The sequence below is a fragment of the Pleurodeles waltl genome, chromosome 4_1 (assembly GCF_031143425.1).
Source record: "Pleurodeles waltl isolate 20211129_DDA chromosome 4_1, aPleWal1.hap1.20221129, whole genome shotgun sequence".
In the NCBI taxonomy this organism is placed as follows: domain Eukaryota; kingdom Metazoa; phylum Chordata; class Amphibia; order Caudata; family Salamandridae; genus Pleurodeles; species Pleurodeles waltl.
Genome location: NC_090442.1, coordinates 790,398,448 through 790,404,401, shown reverse-complemented (window position 1 = coordinate 790,404,401; position 5,954 = coordinate 790,398,448). Strand labels below are relative to the sequence as shown.

Genomic DNA, 5,954 nt, shown 5'->3' with positions numbered 1-5,954 from the left:
CCCTGAGACTGACCGGGATTGGATGCTTGTCATGAAGAAGTGGCTATTTTAACTCCATGTATTCTAATTTGGATGTGATACATATTCACCAAATGATTGGTGCTACCTACAAATATACCTTGTCCTGATGATTGAATCTTTATGATTGGTTGAAACGTCAACATAATTTTTGATGTGGACTGTTCTTTATAAATGATAAGTGGCTTCCAGACACTTGGATTGAAGGGGTCATTTTGAAGACCACTTTTAGTTTTAGCCACACCTTTTGTACCTATTATATATAACACTGGTGCACTTTAATTTTTCACTTTAATCACTTTCACTGTGCTGTCGTTTTAGGAGCACCTCAATGGAATGAATGTAACGCATTCTGATTTTTAACCAATATTGAACTGTGCATTAAAGGAAATATGCAAATTACACAACAATCATATTGTTTTGAAAGATTGATAGAAATATTGCAGTGGGACTTAAGGCCTACACTTCCCCCTTGAGGACCAAGATTTTTTGCAATATAGGTATACACCCAGGTCTGAAGGTTACTGGGTTTGCTCCTGAATTTTACTGGCCTAGGAGGAAACCCTTATTACTTTGCGAGAGAGCTAATTTGAATAATATGTTTCCTTCTGTGGTGCTCCAAAATAGGCAGGGGCACCACCAAAGATCAAATCAAGGATTGTGTGGGCTGTAGGGAGTTCAGCATCTCCCTCCCCCACCCTCCAGGATGATTTAGTAAAAATGCCCTAAGTTTCAGGTTATATTAAATTGATGACTCCCAGGCAAGGCTGCATTTATTTTCAAGCACTCCTTGAGCTGGAGCTGTTGCTCTCCAGCTGGATACTGCAGGGACCCCTAGTGGTTGATTCTATGGCTGCAATTTAGGTGGCCTGATGAGTGTCAATAAAGACTTTGACCTACGTAATTTTGATTCATGATGTTTTATTTAGAATGGTTTAGTGACTAAGGGCCAGATGTAAAAAGGGTTTTGCGACTCGCAAACGGTGAAAAATGCTGTTTGTGAGGCGCAAAAGCCTCTCCGGTATGCAGAAATGCATTTTGCAAGTCGGATCCGACTTGCAAAATGCATTTCCAACTCGCAAATAGGAAGGGGTGTTCCCTTCCTATTTGCGACTCGCAATGCTATGCAATTTCATTTGCGACCGCGAAAGCGGTTGCAAATGAAATCTCAGTTACCATCCACTTGAAGTGGATGGTAACCCAGTCGCAAACAGGAAGGGGTCCCCATGGGACCCCTTCCCCTTTGTGAATGGAACCAATAATAATTTTTCAGAGCAGGTAGTGGTCCTGTGGACCACTGCCTGCTCTGAAAAATACCGAAACAAAAGGTTTCGTTTTTTTTTCTAAGTGCAGCTCGTTTTCCTTTAAGGAAAACGGGCTGCAGATGGAAAAAAAAAAACTGCTTTATTAAAAAGCAGTCACGGACATGGTGGTCTGCTGTCTCCAGCAGGCCACCATCCCCGTGAGTGCCCATACTCGCAATGGGGTCGCAAACTGCGACCCATCTCATTAATATTAATGAAGTGGGTCTTTGCGACCCCATTGCGAGTTGCAGAAGGTGTCTGAGACACCTTTCTGCATAGCAAATTGCGACTTGCAATTTGGGAGTCACACGGACTCGCAAATTGCAAGTCGCAATTTGCCTTTTTGCTACATCTGGCCCCAAATATTTTTGAATATTGCAATGGTTATATTTGTGATGAATGCTTTGTAACATGGTTATTGCTGCATTGATCTAAAGAGAGTGTCTTAATCTGTGCTCACTGGTTTAATAATGAGGCAACTCTTTGACGAAAGTTAAGGCTAGCTTTATATATTGATGTGGTGATCCCTTTACAGAGTCCATAGACTTGTCTTTTATACTGCTGTGATGATCCCTTAGCAAAGCTAGGCTTTCCTTATTTATTGATGTGGCGACCCTATGACAAAGCCAATAGGCCTGTTTTATTTAAAATGACCCCCCCATACATTGTGATGTTGCGTCTAGTATAGGTGTCTTGATTCAATATGGGTCAAATGTAATTCAAGAATATTTTCATCTACATGCTGTTTCTACTATAATGCATAGTATTTGGTTCTGTGTGTGTGTGTGTGTGTGTGTGTGTGTGTAATGTACATTTAATTTTTCAAAGAAATAACACTGACTGTACAATCATTTATTGGGTGTTGTTATTCCTTGCCGGTGGATGGAGATTACTAGGCCACACCACCACCCCTGAGTATTCCTGGAACACCTCGGTTTCGCTGCTGTGAGAGGGTCAAGTGCTAAAATGGGATAATTGATTACCCGTAATGAGACATTTGTAGACCTATTATTTGTGCATGACTCACATCCTGAGCAACTAATAACCCAATTTCTTACACTGTCTTATACAAAAGAAGCTCTGTGTTCACAGCCTTGGGTGTCTTCTGGGATTGGCTGCTCCCACCCAAAGCTAGTTGACCACTAATGCTGCTTGCAGTTCCCTTTTTGAGATGTGTTTTCACTGGAACAAAAACAAACTTCTGCGTCTACAGGGTTCTGGGTCATGCAGTCCTGAGTCTGGTTCCTAGTCATCCCAAAGCCTATTAAGAAGTCAAGCAGCTCCACCATTATGCAAAAGGCCAGTGACTGTCAAATTAGTACTTGTTAGAGGTGTAACTGAAATGGAAAAAGGGAGGTATGGGGCGGTTAAGCATATTTGCTGTTTTGGGGGGCTCCGTGCAGAGAACTAGCAATTCACTTTATGCACTTCAAGGACTCATTGACTTGTCTTCTGTACTTCTACTATTTTCTTGCCTTCTTTACTTCCACTACTTTTCATATAGTGATTTTGGGTGGTGCAGTTTCCATGTTATGAGCATGAGAATTTGCAGTATGCAGAATGTATAGGGTATGATTGTTCATTAGGGCAGGACAGTAGCTTGGTTATGTCATGAGAACGTTCTTACCAAGGAATGATAACTTACTGCAGCATTTTATAGGGTATGCTGGCTGGAGCGTCAGTGAGTTACAAAGTGGAACTACTGATTACCTGACTGTTGCAGTCAGTATTGAAAACAATGCAGCATTACAATTCTGATTGTATTGTATTGCAGTGTCAAACATATCTAATAAAAACAGTGCATTTATTAATTATAGTGTCTCATTTTATTTAACAGAGTCAAGACTCGGTCTTGAAGGAAGTCAGACAGATTATGAAAACCAGGTTAAAAGGTTGGTACTACAGGAAAAAGTGGCAGGAGAATCCAAAGAGAACAGTTTTGAGAGCTTAACACCAGAAACTTCCTTTGAAAACTGTCAGAGGCAAGAAAGCCCTATGGGAGCACGCCTATGTCAATGCAGTAAAGTGGAAAGTGGTGTTGGTAATGCAGGTAAAATCACTGAACAAAATTAGGAACATGTGGAAAACAGGACAGACATACATAATGACTGTGTTCCGAAATTGAGTGAGAACTCAAATCAAATGACCCATCTAGAAACACCGAGGGAAGAAGAATTGCTAATAAGTAGTGAATGTAGAGAGAGCTTTAACAAGTCTATTTCTCAAATTGATCATCGGCAGATACATACAGCACAGCAGAACATACACACGTACTCAATGTGGGAGCACTTTCAATTGGATAGCAAGGCTGTTAAGCCATCAATGCTTACACTCTAGAGAAAAGGCATATACATGTAGAGAGTGTTGTAAAAGCCTCAGCGATTCTTCATCATGTTTAACAAGACATTTGCAAATACATACAGGAGAGAAGCCCTATAAATGCAGTCAGTGTTACAGGATTCTTAGTGACTCCTCCACTTTAATAAAGCACCAGAGAATACATACTGGAGAAAAACCATATACCTCTGGTGACTGTGGCAAAAGCTTTTGCCGATGATCAAACTTGATTACCCACCAGCGAATAATCAGAGGTGGAAAAACCATATACATGCGATGTGTGTGGAAAAAGTTTTAATCGGTCCACAAACCTAGTTGTACATAGACAAAATTCATACTGGAGAGCGGCCATATACATTTAATGAATATGGAAAAGGTTTCAGCGGTTCATCATACCTGGTCGCTCACCTACGAATACACATGGTAAATAAATTATACAAATTTTGTGATTGTGGCATGAGTTTCAACTATTTAAGCCACTTGATAGCACATCAGAAAATACACAGAGGGGATAAGCCCTACACATGTCGTGAATGTGAGAAAAGCTCTAGTGAACTAGCAAATCTGATTGCTCATCAATGAATACATGTTGTAGGAAAGTTCTATAGTTTTTGTCGGTGCGCAAGGAGTTTCAGTGACTCACCAGCTCAGGCTGCTTATCAGTTATTATACATAGAAAAGAAAGAGAAAACACATAAATGTAATGAATGTGGGAAGAGTTTCAGCCGCTCCTCAAACTTGATCACACACAAGAAAAATGCATAAAGGTGTGAAACTTTTCACCTGTTCTATTTGTGGACAAAGTTTAAATCAGTCTGCAACTCTTATTACCCATCAACGAATACAAACTGTTGAGAAGCCATATTTGTGTACCGAATGCGGTTGGAGTTTTCAACAGTCTACCAACCTCACCAAGCATCAACGGATACATCCCGGAGAAAAACCTTGTTTGTGTGTTGAATGTGGAAAGACTTTCAGTGATTCCTCTACTCTCATCACACACACCAGCGAACACACACAGGAGAGAAGTCTTATGCTTGTAGTTCTTGTGGGAAGTGTTTTACCTGGTCATCAAACTTTTTCTCACTTCAGCGAATACATACAGTGGATAGACCATATCCGTGTGATGATTGTAGGAAAACCGTTGTATACTCATCAGCCCTGAGAAAACACCAACAAATACACACAGAATTTAAAATGTATTTCCTAAGGCCTGATGAGCCAAGTTGATCTCCATATTTGCTGCATATAAAGTGGGTGTAAGTTAATAAACATCTGTTATGGGACAATGGCTTGTAAGCATCATATCCTTCATAGTGTAAAGCAATGTTCATAATTTTGTTTCCTTATGATAGGCATTACTTCATGTAGCTGTTTCCTGGTCTTTGGAACAGTTAAATAATTGTTATAAGTTAGAAAATTTAAACGTTCACACTTTTAACAAACAATGAATATCCCACTTAAATATCAACACCCGTTCATTTGTATAGTTTCAAATCAGTAGCAATAAAGAACTCAGGCAATCACGCTGTAGTGTTGCAAGATTTCACTTACTGATTAACAGACATTCCTGAAAGAACATATCTGATTTATCTTGGGAAAGTAATCTAATTGCTATCTTTATGTCCTGCCTCTAATGTTGTTATCTTTTAGCCATACTCCATTTAAAAATCTCTCCCGATATTCACAGATGGTCTTTGCTGAATGCACTAAAAGATGGAATTAAATTGTATAATAGTGAAAACATGATCTCAGTTGTCCTGGCCAAAGTCACTCAACAATAAGCCACACCTGTTGTGGTCGAATGCTAAAGGTATAGCCAAAAATTCCTGCATTCAGCTAAAAAATCTGAGAGGTAACTGGAAATAATATCCCTCCCTGACATGTAACAGAGAAAGCTGTTTTATGAGAAGGACTAACAGAAACAAACACTATAAACAGGCCTGTTAGAGTTTAAATGTGTGTAAAAAAAATACAGATCAATGGAGCTATCCGATGACAGGGGGTCGCCTGTGAGCAGGACGACCCCCTGTGGGGGCATTAATTTTTTTAATAGTTGTATGGTTTCCCTGGGGGCCATGGCCCCCAAGGAAACTATCCAGCTATTAAATAAAAAAATAAAATAAAAAAATACAAATATTTATATTTATATATATATATATATATATATATACATGTATATATATATATATAATCCTTGTGTTTCCTCCCAAACGGAAAAAACTCCCAGTCACTCGATGTCTCCTTTTCAAATTTGTTTGATCGGCAAAAACAAAATCACCCAACGCGTTTAGG

The 5,954-nt window shown here is 39.5% G+C and overlaps 1 pseudogene; it reads left to right on the top strand.

Annotated features, from left to right (window-relative positions):
- Positions 1-4,079: 4,079 nt before the first annotated feature.
- Positions 4,080-4,889, top strand: LOC138287197 (zinc finger protein 3-like; annotated as a pseudogene).
- The last annotated feature ends 1,065 nt before the right edge of the window (positions 4,890-5,954 follow it).